Source organism: Adiantum capillus-veneris, chromosome 5 (assembly GCF_014529385.1).
Source record: "Adiantum capillus-veneris isolate H3 chromosome 5, ASM1452938v2, whole genome shotgun sequence".
NCBI classification, from domain to species: Eukaryota; Viridiplantae; Streptophyta; class Polypodiopsida; order Polypodiales; family Pteridaceae; genus Adiantum; species Adiantum capillus-veneris.
Window position 1 is genome coordinate 5,994,041 of NC_140935.1, and position 19,449 is coordinate 6,013,489.

Sequence of the window (19,449 nt, forward strand, 5' to 3'; positions counted from 1 at the left end):
AATCTCTTAGAAAACAATAGACAACTTGCATCTAACACAAGCTACACTCAAATGACCTAAGTCATCAAAAGCTAGTCATTAATCGACAAACAAACCATCATCGTTACAGCATCAAACGACATCCAAATGCTATGAAATTTTTAGGACAAGTATATAAGAGCTAGGCACACATGCTTATGATCTCCAATCTCACTTTTGATAAAGCACAAAAAATGTTTATTAGCAGTAGTGAGATTTTGACCTAGTCATTTTTAACCCCGAATGCATCTAAATGCTTAGCAATAATGTCCCCATATCCCACCTATACTTATTTTGTGATTTCCTACCTTAAATTCCCACTTATGATGAAGTTAGACCTCAGGTTGGCGATGTTAGAATCTATGATTTATCATGATATGTTTATGTCAATGCGTGGAGCTCTTACCTGTGGTTGCAACGCAATAGAAGTCACTACAATGTGACAACCGACAAGGGAGATAGAAGCAGGAGAAGGAGAGAAGTGAGCGTTGTAAGCTCACGCTGTGTATTTCTTATCTAAAAACTTAATAATAACTTTACAAAATTTTCTTTTATACGTTAGCCAAGGTTTCTTTGGTCAAAAACTAATCATCTGGGAGCTCTAACTAAGGATACATTTATAAAATCTGGAAGCTTATAGATCCGAATCCTAGATTATAATATCCATTCATCAAATAGGAGTTACAATATTCCTGATTTATCAAAAGAATAAGTGTTTTTACAATGAAGTTCCCAAAAAATGTTACATGGGTTAGCCTGTTGCTAACATTCTCCCCCTCCTCAACTGTGTCGTCCCTTGACACAGTTTCATGGACTGAATTAGTCTTCGGGTTGACGGCTGGCGAGGAAGTCTTTAAGTACTCGAAGCGATTTTTGATATCGGATGCATCGTTCTTTCTCAGGGACTTGCAAAAAATCAATAGTAACTTTATTCTTTAGTTCTATGGTTGCATTTCCAACGAACGTTGCTATTAAATTGTTGATTGCTGGTGCAAAAATCTTTGTACACCATATAAAGAACTCGACGTAAAAAGATTCTTTGAATGCCAACATATTGCTTGATGGCATGAACATGCATCTGGCATAGAAGCTATAAAGGAATTCTTATGAAGATTGACCAGTCAAATCATAGTATAAGCCTTGTTTACCTTCTAAAAAGGACATCCATGGGACTCCTACTTGTTGAGTCTCATGAAAAACTTGGATACATGTGAGCAACATTCTGGAAATTTGAAATAGCATTGCACACGAGAGGTTAGGGAGGCTCTTGAAGAAGTTCATAGCGCCTGTTAGGATTTTCACCATGTGTTGTTCAATTGTCGGTCCTTGCTTTGGACTTGGAAGTTTCAGGTAGTTAAGCCAAGTCGTTATTTCTTCTTTAGTGCTTCATGTGCTTGCCATGTCCTTACCCTTGATATAGTACAGAATATTGGGTCCTTGTGTATTGATTCCAGTGCCCTTGTAAACAAGATGAGATACCTTGAGTTTTTGTTGAGCCAATTTTTACTCAATGTGGGGTGGAGAGCATCTGACCTCTCTTCTTGCATATCCTTGTAGTCTTTCTTTTACTTGCAATAGCTACACCTTTATCAAAGGGTAAGGCAGCGACTGTTGATGCCACTAAGAATTGCATGATTGGGAGTGAGTTGAGTTACATTGACAAAGTGAAAAACCCTCAACTCCTAGTCCATAGCTGCTTTCCATTCAACATCCACTTCTTGAATAATCTTCTCTTTAAGTGCATCTTCTTCAGCTTTAGAGAGCTTGACCATTGGCACTTGTTCCTCGTGTGTGATTGGTACCTAGAATTCAGAACTTTATGTATGCCCTTCAGTTGGTTGTATTTCCATTTCTACAAAGGAGATTGATGGTATCTCTAGATTCGGCTATTGAGATGTACCTGCCTCGTCTTGAGTTTCCACATTCCCTTCTCTCATCAATTGATTGGCTTTCTTTAATTCCTCTATCTATTTAAGAAATTGCTCTTCCCTTTGCATACGCATTAGGGTGATTTGTTCTTGTTCCAACTTCAACTCAAGTTCCAAGTCTTTGTTTCTCTTTTCTAAAGTCTTGTAAACTTCATTAGTCCCCTTGAGTGAAGCTACTACTGGGTTTTCCCTTATTTGATTTAGAAATGCTGCTTGGTCATTGATTATCTGCTTTGAGTATTGCAAAGAGCTATTTGCTACATTCAATTGTACTTGGAGCTTTTCTATTGATTGAACAGTGCTCATAAGTTCATTTTTTACTTTCTTCAGTTGTTGATCCTTGCTTTTACAGGATCTAATAACTTTGTGAGGAGTTCCCCTAATTCTTCCATTTCCTTTTTTTACTTTTCCTTGATGCTTTGGTGTTGTTCAGCTTTTTTCTTGAGCTTGACCTTGAAGATTGTCAAATATATTCATCTTGTCTTCAAGCTCACCTTGGAGAACTTGAAAATGTGATTGATGCTCTCGCCTTGGAGATCATCAATCACATGCTCAAGTTCTCGAGCTTTAGTACTGCGACTAAGAGCTTCTATTTGCATTTTCTCCGTCATTAGCTGCATCTGATTTGCATATTCATTAACTTGGATGATAACTTCACTCATTGTTTCCCACTCTTCGGATTTTGTTTGAGGCTCTTTACAAATCCAACCTCATCTTTGGTTGTTTCCTTGGGTTGTTCTTGATTGGCTTCCTCCTCTTTTTTATCATCTTCTTTTAATTCCCCACCTTCATCTGATTGGTTAGTTGATGAAGGGCTTGGACTAGGAAAAGGTTGATCTTCTTGGACGGTATTGGGTGAGGGCGGTCTTGAGGCATCTCCCCCTGTTCCTGTTGTGGTTCACTTGGTTTCCCAACTTTTGCTTGCTGTGGTTATTCAGCAACTGACTCTTCTTTGGCTTTTCTTTTAGCTTCTAAAGCCTCTTGTATCTTCAGGGCTTCGGCTTTCTCATACATCCTTTCTAGCACGTCCTTAGGATCTTCTTGCATCTTCTTCTTAGGGTTTTTGGTTCTAGGACCCTTGACTTTCCTTAGACTCCATAAATTTGGATTCTATCCTTCAGCTTGTTGACTTCGTTCATAAGCTTATTTTTCTCTTTTGAACCTTGCCTTTTTCTGTTGAGGTTCTTCCGGATGGGCGGCCACTGCCTTTCTTTTCATCTCTTCTCTCCTTGCCCTTTTTTACTCATTATCTAAACTTTCTTCACTGCTATAGTTTTAGGTGAGCTTTTCGCTGACTCTTTATTTGATTTATAAATCCCTTTTTGCTTTGATCTAATGGATCATGGAGAGGGTTGAGCTATGATTATCCATGTGTTCTAATTCGGGGTTGGCGGCAAGTTATCAGCCATCCCAATGGCATGGTATGCAATTTGGGTCAAAAATTCTGGAGCTCCCAAGTATGTTACTTTTCCTTCCTTATTTGTGCTCTTGAGTGTTGTAAGAACATACTGCTCATGATCTATTGATTGTCTAGTTGATGTCTTCAATACCTACGTAGAGGTGGTTGCAACAACATGATTTGGAGTAGTGTACCTTGGTGGTTTCTTGGCAAGGAAGTGGAAGTGTTGGTGATATAGATGGGCGGGATCCTCTACTTCCTTTAGTATAAGGTCGGAGAAGGTGGCGGTAGTTGTACTCTTTGTAAATGGTCCAGCTATTTCCTATCTCTGGCTCTCATTGCCATACCTTTAGTGGGAAGCTTTAGTGCTTCAGTCACTATGTCTTTGTTGATGACTAATTCAATTTTATGTCCTTTTTTATCTATGATCCAGGCAGATCCATCCTCTTTAATCGTGGACAGTAGTTTGTAAGCCCTTTGGAAGTCTACTCCACATGGTTCTTGATCATAAAACTCTCGAAGTCCCAACCTCCTGCTGGCTTCTTTTGTTTCTGGCTTAGTTGCTACATCATAGACTTATTTAGGTAGCATTTGCAACTCTACCCTATTTTCATCTTCACTTTTGAATCTTCCAGTGAAGACTGTGGTGTTGTGCTCCTCAAGTTGTCCTTTTGATAGGTAGGTGAGTTTGGCCGTTTTCACAAAACTGGGCTCCAACAGATATGGTGACAACTCTTGCAGCTTTTCTTTTTGGGTCTTTCTCTTCTTTGCTTTCTCAACATCTTGCATGCACCTATTAGGAGAATACAATTTCAAAGTTAGAAAACTCCACAAATTTCGCTCTAACATGCCCTGTGCTTGAATTGCTGGCAAATGATGTCCTTTTTGCTTCAAACCAATTTTGGAGCATGCATAGATGCATAAAAACATACGTAGATCAAAATCATTCAATCCAGGCCAAAATTAGAAGAAAATTAAATAGTCACAATTATTTACAGTAGGGGATTTTTTCCATATTTTTGCACTTTTGACTTCATAGACTTGAAGAACATGTGATTTAGATACTATGAGTGAAGTGTGAGCTCATTTGAGTGTACATGGTGGAAATGGTACTAGATTTAGTCTTCAAACTGCGAAACAGTAGATATGAAGGGATTTTAAGTTTTTTAGATTCAAATGTGATCAAAATTGATTGGTGGGCTTGTCACATTATGTACTTTGGTCCCATAAGGTCAAAGATGAAATATGTGTTCATTCTGGTAAACATATAAATAATTGCAATTATTAACATTTTTATCAATTTGAATATTTTTTCTTGCAAATTGATTGTAGATGTAACATTTAATGGCCTAATAACTTATGTGTAGCGGAAATTAGCATGAACATAGTGGGCATTTCATTAGTATAGATTCCTAATGAGAATTACAAGAGTGCTTGGCTGGAGAGAGCAACAAAAAGCATAACACCTAGTTAGATAGCATCAACAATACTTTCAAAAGAGAGAGAAATTAAGCTATTGACAACAGTTGAGGACTGGATTTTCATGGAGCCGGTCGCCCCTCCAAAAGGCTTTGTATTATGGTTTCTCCCATCAAGAGAGACATTGTACAATACAATTCTTTGTGTTCCTTCAAGACTAGCTAGTGCAATGAAGATGGAAACTTCATGCACTAAGCAAAACACTTAACAAACACAACTTGAATTATCCCCGTTCTCAGACCCAAGACCTCACACACCTTCGAAGATGGTGAGAGCTAGCATGGTATGAGAGTAGATTGAGAGGAAGAAGGAGTATCTTACGAGAAAGATGTACATCTCCTCACATAATCACTCATATGTAGCATAGCTTAGCTTAGTAATTAGCTTGGTAGAGGAGATGAGCATGCATTGAAGCTTGGCTCTTGGTTGGATTTGCATCCACATGCCAAGAGAGTGTTGATGTAGGCTTCTATCTCACAAGCTTGGAGTAGGTGATGAGTTCTCCATTAAAGCTTGGGAAGAGATAGTCTTCTCTTTCTTCACACATGAGCTTGTGTGAGTGTGTGTGTGATAATGCCTTGCAAAAATCAGCCCCCTCTCTCTCTCTTGGGCGAGCCCTCTTGCTAATTGCTCTTGCTGAAGCCTCATTGGCCCTCCCCAAGTCAAGCCAATTACAATTAAGCAACATAAGTGATAGCCTTCTGACATGTGTCCCCCTTTCCCCTTTTGTGAGAGATTGAGGTAATTAAATAATTATACTAAACTCTCATTGGACCCCTTTGCCTCCTGGCCAATAGGAATCAGGCAAGCCATGGGGCTCCTGAATGCTCATTGGACCCCTTGGGAGACTGTCCAATAGTCTTTTAGGAGACTTAATTCTCATTGGTTTCTTTTATTAAATGTCTTTAAATTAATTAAACTAGATTTACTCTATCTTAATTCTCATTGGTCCACTTCAAGGGTCATCCAATAGAAATTGGGCACACCTTGTGGGCATCTGGCCTAGGGAGCTGACATGTGTCCCTCATTTCCTTTGTGTAAAGGGAGCTTGTGTGTGTGTGTGTGTGTGTGGCTTTCTCTCTCATCCCCTACCTTTAGGGCTCGCCCCCTCTCATGTAGGGATGTGCAAAGACTTTTAGGGCACACACAAAGCATCCAATTTTCCCTAGGGTTGACCTTTGGACACAACCTTTGAATTTTGGAACCTTAGCATTTTGGAAGTCTTAATGGGCTGAACCTTAGGGTCCTTTTAGCCCACTATTGCACATGGCTCTTTTGCATGGCCCCCCCTTTGGATCCCTATTTTCCCTCCTTTGGATCCCTACTGTGGCCGGTCTGCTAGCTGAACCAATATTCTAGCTTTTTCTCCCCTGGCCTTCCCCACATTAAATGATGAGTTTAATATGAGAAAATCATTTAGGAGAATTAGATATTGATTATTATGACATTACCTCTCTCTTGAAATCATAGTCCTCCTCCACTATGGTGTAGAGAAGATAAAGCATGTTCATGAGTCCTTTTCTTAGCGGGTAGAGGATCCCTATGTTACCCTACGACATCATTCCACAATGGATGACTAGTCCATTTGGCGCTTGAGAAACTGAGGCTGCCGCAAGCATGTCTGCACATTAGTCCTATCAGTCTTCCATAGTAGAGTGACAAGCTCTACTTGGTGTTTGGGAGATGTCGTCTCCGCAAACTTGATCTAAGCATGCATACTACTTCATTTTTGTGCACAAATAAAGAAAAAGAGAGTCTTATAAGACAAAAATTTTGTTCATTTTTAACATTTTGTACATTTGATTACTCTTGGGAAGCATTGTAAGCATTGACAAGGTTTAGGTTATCCTTTAATTGTATGCCTTGCATCCATCTAGCATCTTCAAAAGGATAATTCTTAAACTTAATAAGATATCGTCAGATAGTCTTACCGCCTCTTAGTACCTTGTCTTCATGTCGGAGAATGGACTCGGGCTGCAGCACCTCTTCTTGGTCCTCGATCTCCGGTGGGTCTTCAATAGTTGGTTCTTGAGGTGGCTCTCCTTTGTAAGGCTTTAATAGGCTCACATGAAAAGCATTGTGTATGAGCCAATGATTGGGCAACTTGAGTTGATAGGCCATCTCATTGATTGGCCTAAGAATCTGAAAGGGACCATAGTACCTTTTTGCTAGTTTAGCATAGTACTTTTGGTGACCCGTAGGATTCTTTCCCGTTGTGTGCCTTAATCGAGCCTTGGGAAACTTTAACAAGACCCAATCGTTTTCTTTAAAGGCTTGGGCTCTTATGTGCTTGTCAGTAGCAGCCTTTTACCTTTGCTGTGAGATAGAGATAGCATCCTTAATCTTTTGGAAAGATTCTTGTAGGTCTCGGCTATACTCATCTGCAGCGAAGATCTTCCCATGTACCTTAAGTAGCAAGGGACTTTTTGATCTTCCCTCAATTACCTCGAAAGGTGCTTTTCCCGTGGAAGTATGTACACTGTTATTGTAAGCATACTCCTCTAAGGGTAAGTACTTCTCCCATTGGGATCTTTGATCTACTTCCGTTACATAGGCTTTTAGTAGATCGAGAATGGTTAGGTTAGCTATTTCACTTTGGCCATCAGTTTGTGGATGATAGGCCGAAGAGAAGTTTAACCTTGTTCCTAAATTCTCAAAGAGACCCTTCCAGAAATTACTAGTCATTCTAGGATCTCTATCCGACACTATGGACATGGGCAAGCCATGGTACTTGAAAATTTGTGAAATAAAGAGGGTTGCCATTTGATGGGCTTTGATAGTCTTTTTGACAGGTATAAAATGAGCTTGTTTACTAAACCTGTCTACTATCGTCCATATTCCCGTATTCCCATGGATAGACTTAGGCAATCCAAAGATAAAATCCATGGATATTCTCTCCCATGGTGAATTAGGGATTGGCAAGGGTTGAAGCAATCCAAGTTGCTTCCCTCTATCAAATTTTGTCTTTTGGCATACCACACATTTGGAAACATACTCTTGTATGTTCACTTTCATGGTAGGCCAATAGAAATATGTTTCAATTCCCTTTAAGGTAGACTAAATCCCTCTATGCCTCGCATAAGGTGGAGCATGAGATTCATACATTACTTTCTCATGTAGTGAGTTAGTAACGTATAGTCTATTTCCATAGAGAAGATAACCATCTTGTAATGTAAATGGTTCTTCTTTCTTCCCTAATGCAAGGGCTGAAATCACATCTCTAAAATCGGGATCAATAGCATACTCATCTATCATTGAAGATAGATCATTGTGAGTTGCTATGGAAACCACATTCACTCTTGGTCGTCTTGAGAGTGCATCAGCTACTTGATTATGCTTGCCAGCAATGTGAGCAATATGAAAATGAAATTGAGAAAGGAAATTTTCCCACCTCATTTGTTTGTCGGAGAGCTTGGTCTACGTCATGAAGTACTTAAGACTTTGGTGATCCGTTTGCAGAATGAAAGGAGTCCCCAATAAATAGTGCTTCCATGAGTCCAAGGCATGTAGAACTGCAAGGAGTTCCTTTTCGTATATGCCTAGAGCTTGCTCAACAGGGTCGAGCCTTCGACTCTCATAGCCTATGGCATGCCCTTCTTGGAGCAAAATAGCTCCAAGGCAATCACCACAAGCATCGCATTGGACCTCAAATGGTTTTGAGAGATCCAGTAGTGTAAGCACAGGTTGAGAGATAAGCTTTTCTTTAAGCTTTTCGAAAGCATTGTTCTCCTTAGCAGACCATGTATACCTAACGCTTTTCTTTGTTAGGTCATGTAATGGTCCCGCAATTTGTGAGAACTTTTCTATGAAGCCTCTATAGTATGCACACATACCTATGAAGCTTCTTAGTTCATGAAGATTCCTTGGTTTAGGCCACCCTTTTATTACCTCTAACTTGGATGGATCCATTTGGATGCCATCTTGAGAGATAATGTGACCTAAATACTGAATCTCTTGCAAGAAAAATTCACTTTTCTTTCAATTAACATAAAGTTTATTCTCTCTTAAAACTTGAAATATTACCTGGAGGTGTTGCTTGTGTTCCTCCAATGAATTAGAGTAGATGATAATATCATCAAAGAACACTCCAGTGAAGGTTCGATGAGGCCTGAATAGCTTCTCCATCAAGCGGTTGAATGTGGCTGGTACATTGGTCAAGCCAAAAGGCATGACAATGTATTCGTAAAGACCAAATGTAGTACGAAATGTGGTCTTTACAATGTCTTGATCAACTATCATTATTTGATGATAGCCACTTTTTAGGTCAACCCTACTGAAGTAGGTCGATCCTTGTAGCTTATCAAATAGGTCTTCTACCCGTGGAACGGGAAACCTATTCTTGATAGTGATCCTATTTAGTGCTGAGAGGCGGAAGTGCAAAATAGACCCGGTGGCCTCTACACCAAGACTATGCACAATGGCCTCATCATGGGGGATACACAATAGGGGCACCACCTAGCAAGATATGCGGCTAGGACGCATACATATACACAATGAAGCATGCCATGGAAAACAATTTCAAGACCCACGCCCAAATGTGAAATGGGGTGGTCGGAGAATAAGGTGAGAGGAGTGGTGAGTGAGTGAGAATGGGCTCGCTACTCATGCATGTTAGTAAGGAAGATAATGAGGTAGGGGAAACTTGCGAGTATGCTCACTTATCATACAAGAGGTGGCAAATCCGCACACCTCAAGATGGAAGTAGCAAGATGATAGGAATATGAGAGGGAGAGAGAGAGTGTGTGTATGGTGGCGAATCCGCACACCTTTACATAAGCAGAAAAAAAAAGGGTAAGGAACAAGCATATACCATACTCACAATGAGCTGTATCCAAAGCGACACAAAGTATGGCACCAAGATGGAGTGTGTTGATTGCTTGCAAAAGATGAATACAATAGGTAGCGTATGGCAGGAAAATGAGAAGGGGACAAGATCGTAGGAGGCATAATGGAGAGATGGGAGTTGATGGCGAGGAATATCATGAGTGTGTCCACCCTTCTTCTTCTTGAAATTGTGCCTTCAACCCTTAATTACAAGTGGTGTGGAGGTGTGGTGCTCATCTTTTGTGCATGGTGATGGTGATGATGATGGTGTTGTGATTATGTGATTAGGGTTCATGCTACAAGCATGTAGCACAAGAGTGTGTATGGATAGGTGTGTGTGTGTGTGTGTGTGTCCTATCCCCCCCAAAGTGAGCTCTCATGGCCTCCTTATATAGGGAAGGAGGGGAGGATTTATCAATATTTCTATTTGAGGTGAGTGTCCCACTTTGGTGACTAGGAAAATGGGGTGCATGTGACTGTGGCTCCCATCTTGTCTCCTCATTATTTAAAATACCAAAGTCAATAGAGAGAGAAGATGAGAGAATGTGGGTAGGATGTAGAGGATAGGAGATATTTACAATAGTCTAGCTTTGGCTAGACATAAGCTTATTAGGGAGAGAAGAGAGAGGTAAGAAATTTACAAGAGAGATTGTCAAAGGTGGATATTTGTTGATGAGGATGGATCCTCCAAAAATGGTGATAGAATCACTCTAGACTTGCCAAGACCTCATTAAAAGAGCCTTGTCTCTTGTAATCATGTTTGAAGACTTGTAGAACCATAGCCATTCTAGAGGGAAGAAAATTGGGGATGGCCTGTGTCACCATTACACGAGAAAACTGGGGTCCACTACAAAAATCATATCTCCGTGTTCATAACTCCAAAAATTCTAAAACATTTTGAGCTAAAAGTTGAGATCACGAGCTACATCTTATATGTTGAACGCTCCTTCAGATTCGAGGTTCTTCTTTACTTCAAAAATTCAGCCAAATAATGTATTATTTGTGGCTGCAAAGGTCTTTTGGTGGCCCCCTTTGAGTGGACTTCTCTCTTGCCTTCAAGTGTAAGCTCCTTCATGTGTATGAAAACATGACCTAGAGTTTTGAAAAGATTGGCAATCATCTAGATGGAGGTATTATTGAAATTTGAAAGTGGGGTTGAGGTTTGAAAATGAAAACTAGTGAATAAAATATTTGGTAGGGTGGAATAATATACATACATGAAAAATATATTAGAAAATACTAAAAAATATATATTTAATATTTAAGGTCAAAAGAGAGATCAACAAAGAAAGCTTACTTATTTATGCTACATCGTGATTGATTAGCATAAGTCTTATTTATTTAATAAAGGCTAAAACGTTTGTGAAAAAGGAAGAAAAAATCAAAAGTAACTTATATAATAGGAAATATTTTGGTAAAAGGGCAAAAATATATGGGGGGTTCCCATGCATGGAAAAGCTTGTCTCATTAGCCCTCCCCTAAGGCTAGAGGTATTCATGCGTCTAGCGTTGTACTTGATTCTTCTTCAATTGAGGTGCGGGAGTCTCCCTCCTCGGGGATTTCCATCATAGGTATTTGATCAAATCTCAAAAAGTATTGCTTCAACCTGCATCCATTGACACGTGTTTTGTGGAGCCTACCATCTGCATCCATCAATTGGTGACTGCCATTGGCGTAGCGCTTTCTAATGACAAATGGCCCCTCCCATCTGGGTGAAAACTTTTTATCCTTCCTAGTGTCAAACCTATTATCATACCGTAGGACCAACATACCTTTCTTGAGACCTTTTGCCCTAAGTCCCTTGTTGAAGGTAAGTCGACGTTTCTCTGACTGTGCTGCATAATAGTTGATAGCATCCTCTCTGTCTAGTTGAAGCCTCTCTAGATCAAGAATGTGGTTGTGGAGATGAGCATTAGGACGTTCCACCTGCCCAGCTAGCACCCTGAGACTAGCCAATTGTACTTCAATGGGTAAAATGGCTTCCTTACCAAACACCAAGTGATATGGTGTGAACCCAAGGGATGTGCGAAATGAAGTGCGTAAGCCCAAAGTGCAGCCATAAGATGCTTGTCCCAATCACTTTTGTGATTTTTTACATGTTTAGTGATGATCTTGCAGATCATACCATTTAGCTTTTCCACCAAACCATTGCATTGTGGGTAGTAGAGAGTTGAGTGTCGTCGTGAGATACCTAACTTCTCCATTAGCTCTCCTACAAGGTCTCCTAAAACCTGGTCCCCTGTCAAAAATTATTTCAAGAGGAGTGCCAAAATGGAAACAAATGTTTTCAAATACGAACTTAGCCACTTCCTTAGCTGTAATCCGGGTGGTGGCAACTGCTTCAGCCCACCTGGTCATGTAGTCCACACCCATGATGATATAAAATTTACCTGATTGGCTCCTTGGCAAAGGCCCAATAGCATCAATTCCCCATTTCTCAAATGGTCCATATGAGATTATAGGAGTTTGTGGCTCATATGTGAGTCTCCTATCCCCTACCTTTTGACATTCCTTGCATGTTTTACACCAATGATGCACATCCCTATGTAGACTAGGCCATACAAACCCGGCTTGTAGAATCTTTCTACTAGTGATGTCAAGTGCAAAGTGTCCTCCGCAAACACCATCATGGCAACTTGAAATGATTTCAGTGATCTCTCTAGAGAGAGGTACACGCCTAATAATTTGATCCTTACCCTTGCAGTAGAGGTCGTCATTGATAAGGCGGTATTTTGTTGCCTTGCGCATAAGCCACTGATTTTGGCCCTTAGTAAGATCCTTACGACACTCTCCTGTGTCCAAGAAACTCATGATGTCAGGCATAGCATCGCTACCTTGGAAGAGAGGCAGCTTCAACTTGATAGCACTCACCACTGAAACATCTTGCAGCTTCTCTCTAGCTAGAGCATCTGCTTCTTGATTTTCTGCTCGAGGGACATGATGTAATTGTACAACTTGAAATTTTCCTAAAAGTTCCTTGACTTTGCGCACATGGCCCAGCAAGCTATGATTTTTACAAGCCCAAGTTCCTTGTATTTGCTTTATTAAAAGCATGGCATCACCAACTACATTTAACTGTTGAATGCCCTGTGTCACACACCACTCTAACCCAAGAGTTAAGGCTGCATATTCTGCCTCATTGTTAGAGTGAGAATCCAAGAGATTCCCAATGGAGAAAACCTTATCCCCTTGCTCGTTGAAGATGACAATGCCTATTGCAGCTTTGTCCACTTTCCTCTTGTAGGTTCCATCAAAGAAAAGAGAGTGAGCCTCCTCTACCTTAGGGACTTCCAGTACGGGTGTAATATCTTGATCATTTGGCTTTATCTTTAGCTTCTTTTCATAGTGGCGATGAGTGAGAATACCTCCTAGACTGGCCCTTGTGGAGTTCTCCACTTGCATTGTGTAGTCAAACTCTTGCAGCCTTGTGAGCCATTTGGAAATCCTAGAAGAAACATCCATGTGCTGCATTACATAAGGAAATACTTCTTCCATTGTTAAGATTATGAATGGTCTAGAAAATAAATAAGAGCGAAATTTGGTGGTAGCAAACATTAATGCAAGCACCATATGCTCCACTGCCGTGTATCCCTTTTCTGATGGAGTCATCATTCGACTAGAGAAGTAGATAGGACGCATGAACGAAGTTAGAGGATCCTTTTGCATCAATACAGCCCCAAGTGTGTCATTGCCCACACTAGGGTTTACATAAAAAGGCTCGTCCCACTTTGGAGGTGCTATGGTGGGAAGTGAAGCTAGAATTTGTTTTACCTCATTGAATTGTTGTTCATTTTCTTCACTCCAAGTGAAGATCTCTTGATGGGTAACTTGTTGTAAAGGGAGAACCACTTGGGAGAGCAAGTGAATGAACCTACTCAAATACCTTACCTTTTGAAGAAAAGAGACCCACTGCTTTGTTGTGGTGGGAGAGGTCAAAGCCAACAAGGCTTGAACCTTGCTTGGGTCAGCTTCAATGCCATTGGCCGAGATCACATGGCCAAGAAGAGTAACCTTGCTTTCACCAATGTGGCATTTCTCCACATTGAGTTGGCCCCCCAAAGATTGTAGCCTAGCTAGACCTTCATAAACTTTCTCCAAATGAAGAGAGCGAGAGCTATAGATACAAAAGTCATCAATAAAAACACGGATTGATTTTCCAAAGAATGGCTGAAAAACAAATGTCACATATTGTTGAAAAGTGGCTGGAGCATTAGTGAGACCAAAAGGCATAACTCTGTAAGCAAAACATCCCCATGATGTGATGAAGGTTGTCTTCTTTTGATCTTCTTCAATGATGCTAATTTGGAAGTAGCCTGAGTAGCCATCACATACCGTGTAGCGCTCATGTCCTACTACCTCATTGAGTATTTTGTCTTGAAAAGGAAGAGGAAAATGGTCCCTCTTTGTGGCTGCATTAAGAGGCTTGTAATCAACACAAACCCTCCACTTACCATTCTTCTTTGGTGTGACTACCACTGGAGAAACCCACTCTGAGTCTTCAACAGGATAGATAAAACTGGCTTCTAGCAATTTCCTCACCTCTTTGAGTAGGGCGTCTTGTTGAATTACTCCTAGCCGCCGGAGCTTCTGCACTACAGGTTTACTTCCCTCCTTGAGCTTAATGTGATGTTGAACTACTGTGATGTTAGTGATTTTATCATATTCATCAATGAACAATGTAATATAATCTTCACGCTCCTTCCCACACAACTCACTAGAGAGCATTTGATGTAGCTTACTTGCTTCTACCAGAGGTTGTATACCTGGTGTCTCCCCTTGGTTTGATGATGAGGCATCAAGTTGCTCCATCTTGAGAATGATCCCCATCACCTCAATGCTACTGTCACTTTCTTCACTCACTGTTGACTCCTCCTCTGAAGTGGTTGAAGAGTCACCACTAGAAAACTCATCCATAGAGGTTTCTAGATCCATGTCGCATTGCCGACCTTTCTTCATGTCGTAAAGTATTGGCCTTCCTTTTGCATCCTTCATCTGGATTATGCCGGTGTCCTAGTCCTTCTTAGCTCTCATAGCCATAAGCCAAGGCCTCCCTAGAATGATAGGATAGCCCTCCCCTTTGTGTGGCATGACAAAGATGTCCACATCTACCTCTGTGTTGAATGCCTTTATCCTAATTGCATTTATGACACCAACACATTAAACTTTTAAATTATTTGCCATTTTGTCTCGGCATGGTGCCGGCCGACTCACCTCTAAACCCAAACGGTGCATCATTTTTTCACTCATGACGCATATTTGTGCACCACCATCGATGTAGATATTGGAGATGTGTTGCCCTTTGATGTAAGCATCCATGACTGGTAGTATGTCATCTAGATTCCTCCCAGAGATAGCCCCAGCTATCTTTGGCTTTGGTCGTCTCGTGCTAACCATCTTTGTCCATTGTCTCCTCACCCTAGGTGCTAGGTGGAGTAACTGGGGCCAAGTGATTTTTGGGCCCTGCACAGAAACATCTTGAACCAAATCATATGGTTTAGAACATTCACCCAAAGAGAAATCTACAATGTCAATTTTACGTCGTGACTTGGACGGATTTTTGCTAGATTCCTCTTTAGTCTTCATCTTTTCTTCCTTTTGGGAAGATTCACCTTGCCTAGCGCGTTTTACCCCTATGGCATCTACTCCTTTAAACTTGGTCTTACCTTTTGCTACTCCCTTGATATCCTCCTCCACTTTCTCCTTTCCTTTACCTTCAAGACTGATGACGCTTACTGTTTGATTGCCAACTAGTGGTGGGGGTAAGGGTGGAATGAGAGGTTGTGGTGGTGGTGATGGTTGTGGTTGAATGGGTGGTTGTAGGATTTGCACGGATGGTGCTTGTTGTGGTGCCCTCAGTGGTGGTGGTCTTGCTCTCGGTGGTGAAACCTGGTTTTTCCTGGATCCTCTGTTGAAATTTTGCCTCCTTGGGTGTGGACAGTAGTACTTGCCATGACCATCCTCCCCACAATTGTAGCAGTGGTATTCTTGGTTTTGCCTTCGTTGTCCTCTTCCTTGCTCTTGGTTGCGATTGTGTGCATGCCCTTGTTGTATCAAATGGACTGAGAGATTCTCAAGTTGATTGGTGATTCGATTGAGCAGGTCTTGCTGATCTTCAATTGGTTCTTGTGGTTGAATCCTCTGGGCGGCTGTTGTAGGTGGTGCTAGAGGTGGTCGGGTCCTAACGGCTTCCTCTTCATCGATATTCCTGGCTTGTAGGCGCAACTTCTTGTCTTTAAGGCGGGCCACTTCAACTGCTAGCTCATACATAGCAGGAAACCTTCCCTTCACCTTCTCTTTAAGAGTTGGCCATAACCCAGCCACAAACCGATCCTTCTTTAGGAAATCAGGTGCCCCCTCATCCTCTCTTAGCGATGCAACCCATCGCCCCCATAAATCTACAAACTTTGACTCATATGATGCGTATTCTAGCATACTGCCCTGCTTCAACTCTGTCAACAATTGCCATAGCTTCTCTGATATTGTGCCCTCTCCAAAACGCTTGACAAAGGCTGCTCTTAATAAGTCCCACCGTTCCTTGGTTGCTTGTGCCAAGGCATTGTACCATGATCTTGCCTCCACCTTCATTAGAAGTGGGAAGATGCGCAAGCGCGAAGCATCATCATCTCTCGCAGAGATGACACATGCTATTTCCAAGTTGTCTAGAAAGTCTGTAGCATCCTCACCCACCTTACCAGTAAATGTTGGAAATGCTACACTTGCCATTGTGAGAGTGAGAAAATTAAATCGACTTAGATTTTTTTTTTTAATTTTATTTTTTATAGAGATTCAATACATGGGTGCTCGGTGGATGGAAAACATACTATACAAGGATGAAAATAACTACATCAAAAGACACTTCATGATTAATCATAGGGAGGATAAAGGGTAGAGAAGAGGTGTTTATCTCTTGCAGTCGTTCTCTACCAAACATGGTTGTAATGATCTGCTGATAAAACATCTTGCGGTCCAAGATTACTTTGATTGATTGAATTCGTTGTGGTGCATAAGTTTGGTTCCTTGCAAAAGGTTGATGTGCTGGGTCCATCACATGATAATTTGGAAAGGCTCTCTCCTTTGTGGTGGAAGGTTATAGTCGGAGGTGTAGAGCTCTTGGTAGTCGAGGTCAAATTTATAGTACCACAGGACAAGGTTGTCTTCGTCTTCTAGCTCTAGGACTGCCCCTCTAGCAAGCTCTTCGAAAAGCTTGAACTCTCTCTCTTTGAGAAACTTCACTTTCCTGCAAGATAGAGTGCCATCTAGTGTATACACAGGTGTGATGAGGTAGGTGGTGAGTCTTACCACTTGTATTAATCCAAGTTGGATGGATACATAGCAAGCTGTAAAGTCGTCATCATAGCCTTGATTCACAAGAAACACCCCTTGAAGGTGGAGGGTCTTGTCTTTCCGCCAAGCAAAACCAGTGTCAAAGACCTTGTCGATGACAAGCTCCGCCACGTCACTCGGTAGACGACGTAGAATCCATGCTGCTGTTTCTAGTTCCTAGCTCATGAGATGAGAGTGAGGTATAGAAAGACTTCGGAGGATTTACCCTTTTGTTTATGAGACGGGGTGATTGTCGGCGCTGGAAAACCCTTCAATCTTTTGGTGCAAGGGAGAGGGAGGAACCACGTGTTCGTAGTAGCTTCCTCAAGTTGTGAAGGCTTGTTGTGGGCGTAGGTGGAATAGGTGGCAAAGATGTGGACGTAGATGTAGAGAAGCCTGGTGCTACTTGAAAGCCTACTGATGTGAGAACGCCTGTGCGGATGTCGAGGGAGAAAATGATGGCCTTCTCTTCACTTTGGGTTGCACTCATGTCGAAGGTGCGGTTTTTGGCTACAATGTGACCATGATGCAGCTTGTGCCTTGCTTTTACGCTTGCGGGGATGATGAGAAATGTAAACAATTTGAGTAGGGAAAGAGGGTCTTACCACCTCTTCTATGCTAACAATACAACACCCTGGCAAGAGTGTCTTGATGACTTGAGTCAAACCTTCTTGAAGCTCCTCCTCTTCAGTGGTCCAATTAGAGAATTCAAGAAGCCACTCGTCCGTAGGGGCACCAAATGAGAGGCTCCTCCTCTTCAGTGGTCCAATTAGAGAATTCAAGAAGCCACTCATCAGCCTTGTAAACTGAAGGTTTCAAGAGCCCTCCTCCGTGGGGGCACCAAATGAGAGGCGGAAGTAAAAAATAGACCCGGTAGCCTCTACATCAAGACTATGCACAATGGCCTCATCATGGGGGATACACAATAGGGGCACCACCTAGCAAGATATGTGGCTAGGACGCATACATATACACAATGAAGCATGCCATGGAAAACAATTTCAAGATCCACGCCCAAATGTGAAATGGGGTGGTCGGAGAATAAGGTGAGAGGAGTGGTGAGTGAGTGAGAATGGGCTCGCTACTCATGCATGTTAGTAAGGAAGATAATGAGGTATGGGAAACTTGCGAGTATGCTCACTTATCATACAAGAGGTGGCGAATCCGCACGCCTCAAGATGGAAGTAGCAAGATGATAGGAATATGAGAGGGAGAGAGAGTGTGTGTGTGTGTATGGTGGCGAATCCGCACACCTTTACATAAGCAGAAAAAAAAAAGGGCAAGCAACAAGCATATACCATACTCACAATGAGATGTATCCAAAGCGACACAAGTATGGCACCAAGATGGAGTGTGTTGATTGCTTGCAAAAGATGAATACAATAGGTAGCGTATGGCAGGAAAATGAGAAGGGGACAAGATCGTAGGAGGCATAATGGAGAGATGGGAGTTGATGGCGAGGAATATCATGAATGTGTCCACCCTTCTTCTTCTTGAAATTGTGCCTTCAACCCTTAATTACAAGTGGTGTGGAGGTGTGGTGCTCATCTTTTGTGCATGGTGATGGTGATGATGATGGTGTTGTGATTATGTGATTAGGGTTCATGCTACAAGCATGTAGCACAAGAGTGTGTATGGATAGGGGTGTGTGTGTGTGTGTGTGTGTCCTCTCCCCCCCAAAGTGAGCTCTCATGGCCTCCTTATATAGGGAAGGAGGGGAGGATTTATAAATATTTCTATTTGAGGTGAGTGTCCCACTTTGGTGACTAGGAAAATGGGGTGCATGTGACTGTGGCTCCCATCTTGTCTCCTCATTATTTAAAATGTCAAAGTCAATAGAGAGAGAAGATGAGAGAATGTGGGTAGGATGTAGAGGATAGGAGATATTTACAATAGTTTAGCTTTGGCTAGACATAAGCTTATTAGGGAGAGAAGAGAGAGGTAAGAAATTTACAAGAGAGATTGTCAAAGGTGGATAGTTGTTGATGAGGATGGATCCTCCAAAAATGGTGATAGAATCACTCTAGACTTGCCAAGACCTCATTAAAAGAGCCTTGTCTCTTGTAATCATGTTTGAAGACTTGTAGAACCATAGCCATTCTAGAGGGAAGAAAATTGGGGATGGCCTGTGTCACCATTACACGAGAAAACTGGGGTCCACTACAAAAATCATATCTCCGTGTTCATAACTCCAAAAATTCTAAAAAATTTTGAGCTAAAAGTTGAGATCACGAGCTACATCTTATATGTTGAACGCTCCTTCAGATTCGAGGTTCTTCTTTACTTCAAAAATTCAGCCAAATAATGTATTATTTGTGGCTGCAAAGGTCTTTTGGTGGCCCCCTTTGAGTGGACTTCTCTCTTGCCTTCAAGTGTAAGCTCCTTCATGTGTATGAAAACATGACCTAGAGTTTTGAAAAGATTGGCAATCATCTAGATGGAGGTATTATTGAAATTTGAAAGTGGGGTTGAGGTTTG

The 19,449-nt window shown here is 41.5% G+C and overlaps 1 protein-coding gene across 1 annotated transcript in view; it reads right to left on the reverse strand.

Annotated features, from left to right (window-relative positions):
* Positions 1-641: 641 nt before the first annotated feature.
* Positions 642-19,449, reverse strand: part of LOC147456823 (uncharacterized) — a 132,616-nt gene continuing 113,808 nt past the window's right edge. Inside the window, exon 3 of the transcript XR_015188036.1 lies at positions 642-4,138. The gene's annotated coding sequence lies outside the window, so the exon portion shown is untranslated. The remainder of the gene's footprint in view (positions 4,139-19,449) is intronic.